The sequence below is a fragment of the Mixophyes fleayi genome, chromosome 3 (assembly GCF_038048845.1).
Source record: "Mixophyes fleayi isolate aMixFle1 chromosome 3, aMixFle1.hap1, whole genome shotgun sequence".
In the NCBI taxonomy this organism is placed as follows: Eukaryota; Metazoa; Chordata; class Amphibia; order Anura; family Limnodynastidae; genus Mixophyes; species Mixophyes fleayi.
Genome location: NC_134404.1, coordinates 246280443 through 246296810, shown reverse-complemented (window position 1 = coordinate 246296810; position 16368 = coordinate 246280443).

Below are 16368 nucleotides of genomic sequence, written 5' to 3'. Positions count from 1 at the left end.
TTCGGGTACCTCAGGAATATTTAGTCCTACTCAATATAATCTCTGAGGCACGTGAGAGCACACCCAGCCCTTAGTTTGGTCTAAAACCTTACCCACCCAAGAATGATAATCATTCTTAAGGATGCCTGCTCAAGTCAGAATATTACTGGACTGGCATCGTTGGATGTACCTTTCTTCAACTATGGGGTCAACGTACTTACAGACATAATACTCCTCAGACAATAGCCCCTTGCACTTTCTCCAAGCTCCAAGGTTTCCAAAATTTCCTTTTACGCCTGAATTGAATAGAGTAATTGGCTGGACCGATTGTGTTACCAACTTCTCCCTCATCCCCAACTCTTCAATATCACTACCTGAACCAGTCTGTCACCTGTCTATCACTGAAATAATTGACTGTCCTGAAAAGAGAATGAGATGAGAGAATCACAGAACAGGAAAAACTACCACTTCATGCTGGACAACTGTCTTAGTCTTTGGCTCAGGTGTTGCTAACTGCATTCGGGGCCTCCCAGAACAGATTCATGAGTGTAATTGAAACCTTCTCTGGGTGTTGGCTTCTCTGCAGTGGGTGGAATGGGTACCAGTGTCTCTTTGCTACCCCTAAAGACGTGATGCTGGTAGCCCACACTTGGTACCTGTCTGTCAAATAACATGCGCATAGGAAATTACTGTTCCACAACTTACTCTCCTGGTCCAACATCCTGACAGTTAGTGTAACTTTTCAGGAGACAGTGTTTTGAACGTTCTCAGTTGCTGTCTCACTATTTACCTTTCCTCTCAAGGTCTAGATTAGTCTCTCAGTTACAAATTCATCACAAGAAAAGTCAAAAACATTTCAAAAGACAACAGGTTAAGAGGAAGCCCAGGTGTAATCTTGATAGTGGGGAGGACTAGTGGCCAAAGATACTAGCCATTTCAATCAAGTTTCAACCCTTATTCTATTGAATTCATTCTAGCTAGTACCGTTACTTAATTTTCACACTGGTTTGTGGCTAATCAAACAGTATGCAATTTGTTATCACTGCTAATACATTATACCTTTATTATCAATAACATAAATATCCCTGTTACCTTTTATAACTCTAGGGCTATCACATTGAATAACAAAAGCACTGAGTATGACACAATAATACATTAGAAACATTTCAATACACCTTTACCCAGATATATTTCATCGGTACACCAGTGCATACTTGAGTATCCTGCAACATGGTAATTGGATGACGTGTATTTGTTTTACCTGGAGAAAACCCATCTGCAGGAGGGATATGGGATGGCTCTATTGGTTTCATCTTCCTGACACTCTCTCAATAAAGACAGGATATTGCCTTCCTACTAGCTTGAGAAGAAACATCTGGTGCACCCCAATATACTCTTACCCGCTTGCACATACCTTCTGTACCCATGTGCTGCCTCAGCTAGGACTGGAAGATACACTCTGGGAGCTACTGGTCTACTTTGTCCATATCTCCAGGGTCCAGAAGACTCCTGACCACATCCCTTCACCTTCCAAACTGTTTATTCTTCAGGTAACAGAAATCTTCTATATTAACTATTTTGTGTGTGTGTGTGTACACAGTTTAAAACAAATCTATGTTTTGTTTTGTTTTTTTGATGTATTGTCAGCTGTCACATAAAACCCTGCGGTCTATTTGACAGCCATGTTCGCCCTGGTGTGCCATGTACAGTCGTGTGTGTAAGTGTGGACTTTACTAGCAGCTACTTCAGTTGGTAACAGGGCCGGATTAACCATAGGACTAACTGGGCTACACCCCAGGGGCCTCTGGCATCCAGCGGGCCCTTGAAAGTGCTCAGCAGCAGTATTGATCGGTCGAGGGCGGGGGCGCCCCCAGCCCGATCAGTGCTGCTGAGCACTTTCACTGCAGTACTTCCCTGGTGCGCTGTATTCTCCTTACTGGAGATCTCGTGAGTCTCACTCTCGCGAGATCTCCTCAGTAAAGAGTGTACAGCGCGCCGGGAAAGGAGGAGAAGGAGGTAAGTGCCGGGTGGGGGGGGGGCGGCTCGGATCACTGGGGAGGGGGGTGGCTCAGATCACGGGGGAGGGGGGTCCTCGCGGGGGAATAGAGGCCCCCTTAGCCCAGGGGCCTCCATTCCCTTAATCCGGCCCTGGTTACATAGTTGATGAGGTTGAAAAAAGACACCAGTCCATCAAGTTCAACCTATTTTGGATCTCCTGCGATCCTGCACTTATATTTGTAATTAATCAAGAGTAGGCAACCGCCCATCTGTTTCAATTTTGAAAATCCCCCCCAGACTCAATATTGCAATCCAATTTTTACCCTATATCCACTACTATCCTTTATTTTAAATTAACGGTCGTATCCCTGGATACACCTTTCCGCTAAAAATTTGTCTAACCCTTTCTTAAACATATCTATTGAATCTGCCATCACAACCTTCCCTGGCAATGAATTCCATATCTTGACTGCCCTTACTGTAAAGAACCCCTTCCTTTGCTGGTTGTGAAATTTCCTCTCCTCTAACCTTAGGGGATGACCACGTGTCCTGTGTATGGTCCTTGGGGTAAAAAGTTCCCATGAAAGCTCTCTGTATTGACCCCTAATGTATTTGTACATAGTAATCATATCTCCCCTTAGACGCCTCTTTTCTAAAGTAAACATGCCTAAACTGGCTAACCTTTCCTCATAACTTAATGACTCCATACCCTTTATCAATTGTCGCCCTTCTCTGAACCCTTTCTAGTTCCAAATTATCTTTTTTATAGAGTGGTGCCCAGAACTGTACTGCATATTCAAGATGAGGTCTTACCAATGATTTATACAGTGGCAAAATTACACTGTCTTCCCTTGCATCTATGCCCCTTTTTATGCATGCCAATACTTTGTTTGCCCTTGCAGCTGCTGCTTGACATTGAGCACTATTGCTAAGTCTACTGTCTACGAGCACTCCCAAATCCTTTTCCATTATAGATTCTCCCAAATTAATTCCATTTAATTTATAGATTGCGTTCTTGTTTTTGATCCCTGAATGCATAACCTTACATTTATCTGTGTTAAATAAACTGGAGGATTGGGCGGCTAAATGGAATATGAGGTTTAAGTCTCTCTGTAGAGAAGCTACATTTTGCTCTGATTTTATTACCTTACAGAGTTTAGTGTCATCTGCAAAAATAGAAACTTTACTCTCTAAACCATCACCAAGGTCATTAATAAATATATTAAAAAGGAGTGGTCCCAGCACGGAACCTTGAGGAACTCCACTTAAGACCTTTGACCAATTAGAAAATGTTCCATTTATCACAACTCTCTGTTCCCTATTCTCTAACCAGTTTTCGATCCAAGTACAAATTTTGATTTCTAGACCCAGTTCCCTTATTTTGTAAACCAACCTCTTGTGTGGCACTGTATCAAAGGCCTTTGCAAAATCTAAGTAGACCACATCTACTGTCCTGCCCTGGTCTAAGTTCCCACTAACTTCCTCGTAGAAACTAATTAGATTAGTTTGACATGACCTATCCCTCACAAATCCATGTTGATTCCCACTAATAATTTTATTGCGTACCAAGTAATCCTGAATACTGTCCCTTAAAATACCTTCCAGTAGTTTCCCCACTATTGATGTCAGGCTTACAGGTCTATAATTCTCTGGTTGTGATCTCGTCCCCTTTTTAAACAACGGCACCACATCTGCTATTTGCCAATCCCTTGGTACTGAGCCTGATGAGATTGAATCTCTGAAAATTAAGAATAGCGGTCTAGCTATTTCCGAGTTTAATTCCATAAGGACCCTTGGGTGTATGCCATCTGGACCTGGAGCTTTATTTATCTTAATATTCTTCAGTCGCCTTTGGACTTCTTCCTCTGACAACCAAGTATTAATTAATGGCATGGTTTAATTTCCATTTTTATGTATTACTCCTGCCATTTGTTCCTCTCTGGTAAATACTGAAGAAAAGAACGTGTTTAATATCTCTGCTTTTTCCTTAGTATCATTTATCAATTCACCCATCTCACTTCTTAGTGGTCCTATATTATCTTTTTTAATCCTTTTGCCATTTATATACTTAAAAAACTTTTTGGGGTTTGTCTTACTTTCTTTTGCAACGTGCCTTTCATTTTCTAATTTAGCCAATCTAATTTCCTTTTTGCATGTTTTATTACATTCCTTGTACCTATGGAAGGACTCCTCTGACCCTTCAGACTTAAACAATTTAAATGCATGCTTCTTCCTTTGCATTTCTTCCCTTACCTTTTTATTTATCCACATTGGTTTAGACTTAATTCTTTTACATTTATTTCCTATAGGAATTAACTTATACGTGTATGTTTCCAACAACATTTTAAAGACAGCCCACATTTCTTCCGTATTTTTTCCTTCAAAGGCTTTGTCCCAGTCTATGCTCTTTATAGACTCAGTCTCTGAATACTCAAGTTTCTTTGTACGTGAAACAGTGATTGGCTTGCCAAATATTGGGAGACTCCAGACTAAGGGAGAAACACAGTCTGAGGCAGAGACTGGCTAAACCATTGTGCCAGGAGAACTTGCCTATTGAAGCTTCGTATCAGAGGACTTGTCTCAAGTCCTCTATGTAATGTTCTACTTATGTAGTACTATTGCTATATAAAAGGTTTTTCAGTCACCTCAACGTTGCCCCCTAGACTAGAAAAATGCTGAAGACCAACATATATCAATTGATTTTCCCTCTGCCAACTCACATGTCATTTTCAATCCCACACGTTCAGCTTCTTGGCTAAGTATGAAGGGCAAAGAGGTCTATCTCTATAACACTTTCTTCAAATATAACAGTATCTAGTACATATCTGTCTAACAGTGAAAAAATATAAGACATGAAAATTTTACATTTTCTAGGGTTTCACCTTATGTCATTTCTTATGGCAAAAATCCTATTCCAATGTTCTACACAGAGATGCATATCTGTATGTCTAACCTCCAGCGATCTCCTGCCCCACCCATTGTGCATATATATATATATATATATATGGCACACTTTGCACAGGAGACAAAAAAAGCAGATATGCAGTTGTCGAAGTCAGCAAATTGGATAAAGTCATTTCAATTAAAGTCTAGCAAACTTGGTTGTCTTTGTCTGAAAAGATGCGTACGGTACGCTATGACGTACAAGGGCACGCTATGGCGTGAAAGGGCGTACGCATCCACTGCACGTGGCAGCAACAGTAATTGGTCTTTTACCATACATTCGCACAAACACGCATACTTATAAAATAGTACACATTAATGGTAGTTGCAACACAGTCAGTTATGTCGAAATATAGTAGTATTTATATGTTATATCAGAGTTACATGCATATTAGTGAAATACACGGAACGGGTTAAAGATTTAACCTCATGAGTGGTATCATAATGAACCTTGTTACATATCCTACTGTTTGGTTCACTCTGCGAGGGAATCGCAGAGTGCATACGCAAGTTATGAATGATAGGGAATTATGAACTACTTAAGACTAAGGAATTCTGGCGGGAAGAGCAGAGCATACCCCCTGCAGAGATGACCCCCTCCTTTGGATTCCTTAGGATGAACCAGCCAATGATTGACGACCCCTTGGACATTCCTGAGACCCGGACCAATAGATGCAAGCTATACCATCTTCATTGTATTACTGTATTTGATTGTGTATATAAGCAGCAGCTTGTGATCCAGAGTGCAGACATCTTGTCCCCAGACTTCAGGATTGAATGACTGCACTGGATCCAGAGCGCCTGCGATAAGTAACGGCTGTATTTACTATTACTTCGCTTGAGCATATTATTCCACTTATTGCGAATAAATCTTTGTGCTTTGGAAACATAAATCGAGATTCGACAATCGTTATTGGTTAGCGACAATACGCACATAACAGTCTATAAAACATGAATCATATTCCCACAACAAAAATCTTTCTGCTTAAAATCAGCAGCTTCTATACACATAAAAAAAAAACCCTAGATGCTTCTGTAAAATATGTCAATCTAGTGTTTGTATCCCTGAGCCCGTCAGATGTCAGAAACGTCTTCGCCCCATGAATGAGACCGTGTCTACGTCTTTTTGTATATCTATACAAGACAAGAGTGAGATACTAACAGAGCTGTAAAGAAATGAGAAACAGGAGAGCAACGAATAATAAGAATACAAGGATTTGAAAACAAACAGAAATGCAGAAAGGGAGATTTTACAGCAAACATGACAGCTGGATTGGACACTATGGGAAAATGGCTGTATTCATTCCACTAATCCCCTTAGCTATTCGCTAAACTATGACCCCCTCCTCATGCTTAACTAGGGGGTCTTACGTCAACCGTGCAATCCAGTGTCGTCCGTCATTAGCTCATATGGAACTCGGTATCGCCATAACTATATACCTTTGTGACAGACTTCCTGGCTTATAATAGAGAAGGGAAAAATTAACCCTTAGTGACCCATACTTTATTTTGAATAATGACTCTCAGTCATTTAAATTATCATGAGCCACTGCAGCCTAAAACATAGTGTTACAATGATCCATTGTTAACTTGTCTTTCAAGAGTAATTTATCCACTTCTCTATCCCACCCCCTTAATCAGTAAGTCTATATTTCTTCTGTTTGTCCTTATCTATGAAAAAGAAACGACAAGATAGTTAATTTTAAACAACAAAGGACACAAAGATTTTCATTCCTTACCATCAGCCAGCAATCATGACAGCAAACACAAGACAACATAAAACAAACAAACAAAACAAAAAACTCTGTCTACTTTCATTCATTGCAGAAAATCTCCAGTCTTTTCTGTATTGTTCGAAGGCTACATAGCCTCATTACAGTCAGGGCCAATTAACTAAGACCATTTGTCTGAACACAATGGATATCTCTCACCTACATGTGAAACCTGATTTTTTTTTTTTTTTTTTTTTCTAGGATCCTGAATATAAGCCATTGCATAGACACAACAAATTTCTTTTGTTACACTTCTTTTTCCTGGCTGTGCTTTATGTATGGAATAAAAACAAAAGTTTCTTCATAATGTTTGAAAAAACCTGGTCTTTTTTTTTTTCTCTATTGCAGGGTTATTTTCCTAAATTCAATCATACCCACCAACACACCAAAAAGAAAAAACAATATACATTTAAGTTACTCAGCTTTTAAACCTGAATAGTTACAGATTATCAATTACATTTGCTATTTTTTTTATAAGTTTTTTTTAAATTCGGTTTCCTACTTTGCGCTCGCTTCTCTTCGCTTGGCAACGCTTACTTCCGCTATGCACGCGCTTTTCGCCACTCCTACTTCTGCTGTGTACTCGCTGCTTTGCCATGTGTTCCTTTCCATTTGACACAACTTTAAACAGTCACCAGATTCAATTCTTGATTTTGTTGATTCAATCCACCGTACTTTTATTTTTGACGTTATTCAGTACCTCTGAATTGAAACTACCTATTGTTGGGAAAGGCCTAACACAATCCTTGGTCATCTCGACCCATGTATCGCAATACGCCGTTGCGTGTGCACCATATATCTTACACATAAGAAATCTCGCTGAACCAATAGGCCCTTCCTTAGGCAGTACATCGACCATCTCTAGCGTATGCTTAGCACCCATGTTGAACAATATAAATCTCTATGCGGACCACAGGGCTATCAGCTCCTCGATACCCTGCCTCTCCAACAAATCTGTTGAATCTATTAAAACTAACAGCATCTGGCAAAATCAATTACCAGCCATACCAACATAATTCCTCCAAGCTGCTCTTCCAAGTCAAAATCATGGCCTTACCGTGCAGTCAGATCGCACCGCTTAAAGATACTAATTATCAGTAAACGTTGCGATTACTATTGGGCGCGCTTCGCGAAAACCTCCTTAGTTTCCGCCACCAGTATACCTGCCCCGTATACCGTACACCAGTTGGGCACCTGCCTCGTCATACAGCAACTGACACTCTATTCAACAATAGATCAAACCTTAGTGTATCTAAGTCACAAAATCGCATAACATACTTCCCAAAAATAGTAATAACGTTTTCAGAGGCTTTAACAAATGATTATACTATGCATGTATAACAAACTATCAAAACGATTGTCTAAACACGTGGCAAATCTACCGGAAGTGCGCATACTCAATGCAGGAAGTACACATACGCTATGCAATGTAATACATTTTAAAATGCAAACACAACAATAAAAAGAAACCGTTTTCTTTCTTGTCCCTAGATTCAAGTTAGCGCTCCTTTAGATCATGTAATAACGGACATTCGGTTTCACAACACAGAATGAACAACAGGTTTTGAACACATTGCGTTCTTTCCCATATGTGACGCGTCTTCCACCCTTTGTTGAGGAACCTAAATCTGTATGCGTTGCATATCATCCGGTAGCGTAACCACCAACTTCGAGCCCCAAAATTATTAAAGTAATTTAATCGCTTAAAAATTAAACATTGTCCAATGCGATTTGTGTGGATCCAACGCACAATGTATTTAATTGCACAATATAGCAGAATTGTACAGCAAGCCATTGTTACACATTAAAGATGTTAAAAATAAAGCAGGAAAGTATAAAACACCGAATGCATTACATTTTCCTTATAGAGCTTCACCGAAGGTCCATGGAACACAGCCATGCTCACATGTAGCCAGGTTCAGACAGAGAGAACAAAAACCAGCATGCTTGTTTATACTTGTACAGATAACACTTAGTGAGGTCTTCATTGGTCCAGGGTTAATGATATTCCAGTTCCTTGCAAGTTATAGGACAGTTCATTTGACCCTTACAAAAGGTGAGTGGAAACTTCCCCCACCCTATTGTTCACATGATTTGACTCTGAATGACCAGATCAAACTGACCCACACAAAAGTATTTTTGAGCATTAATATCATAGTGCTTGTATCTTGCGATCGCTAGATGCGATCGCTATTCCGTCCACGCCAGGTTAATGCTGGTGAAATAAGCTTTAATATGAGAGCTCTTTACCTTTTAAAACACCTGAACCATAAATACCTTTACTACAGTATTATATATATGCATAAATAAACAATCTAATACATTTTACTAATAAATGAATGTGGATTGGAACCTTAATAAATATGGACTATATATAAGTGAATGTGTAAGTGCGAGTGTATGCGTGCGTTATTTATCATGCAATTGCGTCATGACATGTGGCGTTCTGAATGCAATCGCACGGTAAAACAATATTAATTTACTTTCTTTCATCCAATTATACGACTTCGACAATATAAATATGTGTGTGTGTGTGTGTGTGTGTGTGTAGGTATAATATATATATATATTACACACACACACACACACACACACACACACACACATATATATATATATATATATATATATATATATATATATACACATATATATATTGTTGATTATATGTACATTGTAGTGTTATTAAAGGTTTAGGTAATAGGAAAGGTGTCATGCCTGATATCATATTGAAGCCCTATTCATCAGCAGCTGTCCGGTGCAGTCGGCGAAGAGATCGCACATTGCATACTTTAGTTATTGATATTAGAGAGTAAAACCTTTGTATGATACTGGCTATGAAAAGGAGCAGACCCCCTGGAGAGAAGACCCCCACCTTTGGATTCCTTAGTTCGAATCAGTCTATTACCTGTCTTGCCTGGACCCAACCAACGTCTGGACCTATAGAAACAATCTACGTCATCTCTTTTGTTCACAATGAAACACTGACTGTATATATATTAGCTGCATCTCACTGGGGCCTCAGTCAACTCTGACACAATATTCTATACAGAATATTGTCTATCGGGTCCCGTGGGTGCGCAAGCGAGCGCAAGCGATTGCATTGGTATGTATTTACATTTTTGGTATTGGCTGTGCTGTACTGTACTTTATCATGAGATAATAATGTATTGAATTGTTGACTATTTACATCTGTTAAAAATAAATCACTTTGTGCTTTGGGCACACATTCAATTGATTGGGCAATGCTTATTTTAAAACGATAAAATTACTTTAATAATATGGGGGCTCGTGAGTTAGGAGTTACGTTACCGGCAGGTATGCAACGCTTACGATATTCGGTTCCTCAGCAAAGGGTGGATTGACGGACGCGTCGCATAAAGCAGGAAAGAACGTAATGCGTCTAATACCTGTGGTTCACTGTGTGTTGCGAAACCGAATGTCCGTTGTTGCATAGACTGAAGGAACGCTAATTAGAATCTAGGGACAAGAAAGAAAAAAAAATGTTTCTTTTTATTGCCGTTTTAATGGTTTAAAGTGTATTGCATTGTTGTGCGTATGTGTACTTCCTGCTGTGCGTACGCAAACTTCCGGTAGATTTGCCACGTGGTTGAACAATTGTTTTGATAGTTATTATATGCATAGTATAATTACTTGTGAAAGCCTCTGAGACATTATTACGGTTGTTGGGAACTTTCAATTTTCTGCGCAGAAAAGGTGTATAGTGTGCAATTTTGTAACGTAGATACACTGTTTATTGTTGAGGTGCTGTCTGACGAGGCGGATTGCCCAACTGAAGGACGGTATACAGCGCAGGTATACCGAATGCGAAAACCGGGTTTTCGCAAAGCGCTACCAATAGATCGCAAGGTTTGCTAATAATTAGTATTGGTAGGCAGTGCGATCCGATCGCACCGTTAGTGCGAATTGGTGAAGCAGCTAGGAGGAATTATACTGGAAAGGCAGGTTGATTGTATTAACTTGCGCTCCCAGCGATAATAAACTCAGCAGATTTTTGTGGTTGAGCCAGGGTATCGAGGAGCTGATAGCCCTTGGAGCCCACAGTGATATTTCTGTATTAGGGATCCTCGCCAGGGGCGAGGAAAGCGAGTGAACGCGGCTAAAGGAAATACGTTCACCGAGCATTATAGATCTCTAGCGGTGAGTATAGCGACAGAGTTGAAATTATTTAGTGGAAAGAACAGAGCATTGCGGTGTGTCTGTATTTCACATTTGGCCGGAAGGAACAGAGCATTGCGGTGTGTCTGTGTTCCGGGTAGAAAGTATATTGTGCAACATGGGTGCTAGGCATACGCTAGAGATTGCCAATTTACTGCCTAAGGAAGGTCTTATTGAGTCAGCGAGATTTCTCGTGTGCAAAATATGGTGCATACGCAACTGTGTATTGTGACACGTGGGTCGAAATGACCAAAGATTGTGATAGGCCTTTCCCAACAACAGGGAGTTTTAATGCAGAGGTGCTAAATACCGTAAAAGATAAAGTACGGTTGATTAAGTCAACGAAAGTGAAAAATGCACATAATCATTGTTTAAAATCGTGGCAAATGTAAGGTAACACGTGGCAGAGCAGCGAACGCACAGCGGAAGTGAGTGTAAGGAAAAACACGTGTTCAGCGGAAGTAAGCGTCCCGGAAACAAGCATTCCGGAAGTGTGCGTTGCAAAGCGTGGCGAACTGAGCGCAAACACGCCACCGATAAATTCGGTCAGGGCGGGAAGTACAGCCAATACCAAAAATGTAAAAACTGTAACTAGTAAGTTGTATGTTGTTTTAAGTAACGTTAAAAGTAATGTTTCAGGACAAAGAAGAGGAACGGTCCCACCAGCAGGGGCAGCTGCTGAAAGTGGTGAGAATAATGAAAAGGTTAACACAGGGGGAGACATCCATTGTACTGCAGCAGCAATTTCAGCAACTAGTTTCAGTGATTTGGTAGACTTACATCCTGTCTGCACAGCAGCAGTTCCCAATGGGAAAGCAGACAGGAATAGTGATGTTCCCTTAAAACATGTAGCAAAGCATGATCCATGCACTAGGTCTGAAACATTTTCAAATTTTGTCTGATTTCCCTGATCCTAGGAAAGATTTGACCAAATGTCAGCAGTTTATTAGATATTATGGTAATGTGTATGAGCCAACTAATAACGATTGGCGAGTATTATTGAAGACCTGTCTTCCTCTCAATACTGACATACAAAAGTTCATTAAGGATTGTATGTTGGAGGAGGATGAATCCTTAACCGAGGATGATAATCAGGACAATATTAGACATATAATCACACAGTTGGCCACATATTTCCCAGTGATAGTGGACGGGAGTAAAATTTTTAGTATCCGGCAAAAAGATAGTGAAAATGCAGCACACTATTTTTGCAGAGCTTTGATAGCAATGGGCAAATATACTGGTGTACCAGACATAAAAGATAATCTATATTATAGAGAGGTTGCTGTTAAAGTTCTAATGGATGGCCTCAGGGAAAACTTGAAAAGAAGGGTGCAAACTTCATTACCATACTGGAAAGGAACCACTGTAAGTGCTCTCAGGGAGTCAGCTATAGAACATGATAAAAGTATAAACAAACAGAAAGAGACACTAAGTGATAGGGTAATGATGATAAGTATCCCAGCACTAGAGGGACTGCACACACGACCACCAGAATACAACCCACATAACAGGAAACCCAGAATAGTGAGATGTTACAATTGCAGAGAAGAAGGACACATTAGGAAAGATTGTAAAAAGGAAGAGAAACAACACGAGTTGAGGAAGTGTTTTCAAGGCAATAAAATAGGACACCTAGCAAAACATTGTGCAGACATGACAGGGACGTGCTTCTACTGCCATAAGAAGGGACACATGAGTAGGAACTGTGTAGAGAGAAGAATGAATACCTGGGTTGGAAATCACATAGACATCCACAAAGGAGGCGTACACTTCTCTCAGTGGTTCCCCTTTAATTGATTGCACACTCTGTAACAACTAATATTCTGGGGGAGAAATATAGCCGACTCTAGAGTTAATCTGTGGTGAGCATTAAGGTGCAAAATGTAGAAAGAAACTTATTTTTTTGAAAGTAATCTTTGTTGATTTTGTTTGTTTGTTTTATGTTGTCACATGTTTGTTTTCCTAAATCACTAGCCGACGGCAAAAAATAGAAATGTTTGTTTTGTTTGCTGTTTTAAGATAACTATCTTGTTTTTCTTTTCACAGATAAAGGGGACACAAAAGAAGTATAGACAAGTGTTTAAAAGGGGTGAGATAGAGAAATAGAAGAATTACTCTTGAAAGACTAATTAACAATAGACAATTGGAACACTCTTTTGTTTTAGGCTGCAGTGACTCATGATAATTTGTTAGGCTGAGAATCATTATCCAACAATGAAGTATGTACATACTTTGCTCCAAAACATCGTTTTATGTGTTTCAGAGAAAATATGAGTCACTAAGAGTACATTTTTACATTTCTCTATTATAAGTTAGAAAAGTCCGTTGAAAAGGTATGTAGTCAATGAGATACCGAGTTCTTAATGAACAAATGACGGACGACACTGGATTGCACTGTTAAGAACCCCTAGTCAAGTATGGGGAGGGGTCATAGTTAGCAAATAGCTAAGGGTAACAGTGGAATGAATACAGCCATTTGCCCATAGAGTCAGAGTCCAATCCAGCTGTCATTTTGTTGTAAAAATCTCCCTTTCTACATGTATGTTTGTATTCAAACCTTTGTATTCCCATCATTCATTGCTTTCCTATTTCTCATTCTTTACAGAAACGCTAGTCTCTCTCTCTCTCTCCCTCTCTCTCTCTCTCTCTCTCTCCCTCTCTCTCGCTCGCTCGCTCTCTCTGCTCTGGTAGAGATAAAATCAGACACAGTCTCAACAATGGGGCTAAAACATATTTTATATTTTTACATAAAACAAATTCAGAGATACACACACTAAATTGACATAAGTTACAGAAACAGTCAGGGGTTTTGTTTTCATGTGTATAGAAACTGCTGATTTTTTTAAGCAGAAAGGTTCTGTTGTGGAAATACGATTCATGTTTTATAGATTGCATATCTGTTTTGTTTTTTGTTTTTTTGTTTTGGTTCGTGCCTCCTGTACAAAAATGTGCCTTTTTATGGATGCACAAAGGGTGGAGACAGGAGATTGCTAGAGGATAGGCATACAGATATGCATCTCTGTGTAGAACATTGGAGTAGGATTTTTACCACAAGATACGACATAATGTGAAACCCTAGAAAATGTAGAATTTTCATGTTTTATAATTTTCACTGTTAGACAGGCATGTACTGGATACTGTTATATTTGAAGAAAGTGTTATAGAAAGAGACCCCTTTGCCTTTTCCCACTTAGTCAAGTAGCTGAATATGAGGTACTGAAAATGACATGTGAGTTGGCAGAGGGAAAATCGATTGATATACATTGGTCTTTAGCATTTTTCTAGTCTAGAGGGCGATGTTGAGGTGACTGAGAAATCGTTTTATAGCAATACCAGCACATGATTAGGACACTACATAGAGGACTTTATACAGTGACACAGTTACCAACTGAAGTAGCTGCTAGTAAGGTCCACACTTACACGCACAACCATACAGGGCTGTCACACCAGGGAGAACATAGCTGTCAAATAGACAGCAGGGTTTTATGTGACAGCTAACAAATCTATGTTTTGTTTGTTTTTCGTTGTATTGTTTTAGTTTTAAAAAGGTGAACACACACACACACACACATACACATATTGGTTAATATAGGAAGATTTGTGTTACCTGAGGGATAAACTGTCTGGAAGGTGAAGAGATGTGGTGAGGAGTCTGGTGGACTCTGGAGAGATGGACAAGGTAGACTAATAGAGCCATCCCATATCCCTCCTGCTGATGGTTTTTCTCCAGGTAAAACAAATACACGTCATCCAATTACCACCATGCAGGATCCTCAAGTATACACAGGTGTACCAATGAAAAATGTCTGGGTAGAGGTGTATTGAAATGTGTCTAATATATTACTGTATCATACTCAAAGCTTTTGTTATTCAATGTGATAGTCCTAGAGTTATAATAGAGGGGTATTCATGTTATTGATAATAGATGTATAATGTATGAGTAGTGGTAACAAATCACATACTTTCAGTTAGCCATAAACCAGTGTGAACATAAAGTAGTGGTACTCGGTAGAATTAATTGAATAGAATAAGAGTTGGAACTTGATTGAAGTGCCACTAGTCCTTTCCCGCTACCAAGAGATCACCTCTGGGCAGACTCCTAACCTGTCAGTTTTTGAAATGTTCTTGACCCCTTGTGAGATGAGATTGTAACTGGGAGGCTAGGTTAGACCTTGAGAGAAGGTAAATAGTGAGACAGCAACCGAGAACGTCCAAAACACTGTTTCCTGAAAGGTCACACTAACTGTCAGGATGTTGGATCAGGAGAGTAAGTTGTGGAGCAGTAACTTCTTAAGCTTAGGTTATTTTCCAGACAGGTACCAGGTGTAGGCTACCAGCCTCACGGCTTCAAGGGTAGCAGAGACACACTGGTGCCCATACCACCCACTGCAGAGGGGCCAACACTCAGAGAAGGGTCCAAGGGCACTCATGAGTCTGTACTGGAAGGCCTCGAATGCAGTTAGTAGCACCTGAGCCAAAGGCTAAGACTGTTGTCCAGCATGAAGTTGTAGTTTTTCCTCTTTTGTGTTCTCTCATTTCACTCTCTTCTCAGGACGGTTAATTCTTTTGATTATTAGCAGGTGACAGAGACTGGTTCGGGTAATGATAAGGAGGTATTGGGGAGGAAGAAGTTAGTAGCATAATCAGTCCGGCCAATTACTCTATTCAATTCAGGGGTAAAGGAAAATTTGGAAACCTTGGAGAAAGTGCGAGGGGCTATTGTCTGAGTAGCATTACGTCCGTAAGTACGGCGACCCCATAGTTAAAAAAAGAGACACACCCAGCGATGCCAGTCCAGTAATATTCGGACTTGAGCAGGCATCCTTGAGAATGATTATCATTCTTGGGAGGGTAAGGTTTTAGACCAAACAAAGTGCTGGGCATGCTCACGCGTGCCTCAGTGATTATATCAAGTAGGACTAGTTCTCTTTCCACTAAATATTCTTGAGGTACCCGAACTATGGGTGGGAGGTCACTAGGGGAAAAAGTAGGACACCTAGGTCCCATAGTCTGAAGTCTCCCAATGCTTTACAAGCCGATCACTGTTAAATCTGAGTATTGGGAGACTGGGAAGAACGAACAGACAATAGCCCACCCACAAGTGTTGATGAAAAGAACTGGTGACATTATTAGATGTGTGTATATTAACGCAAGCTGAAGGAGATTGCATATGACATTATTGATAGACATAGGATGATGCTATTGATGAACATGAAGTGTTAAAATGTATTCTGAGCTTAAAGACATGCGTTGGACAGAAGAACCTGTTAAACTTAAAGAACTGTAGTAGAGAATTCTGTATAGCTGATACACGTTCTACTGTACCATGTACCTTTCCAAATAATGTATTACGTGTTTTATTGCACCCTTGAAGGGCATACAAAAGGTTATCTCCAAGCTCCAGAAGTGTACGGTTTATAGTAAAAGAAGAAGTCGTTTAGAGGATTAAGACTCTCTCTTATGATAACTTGTTTAGATCTACAAACAGCGTGGA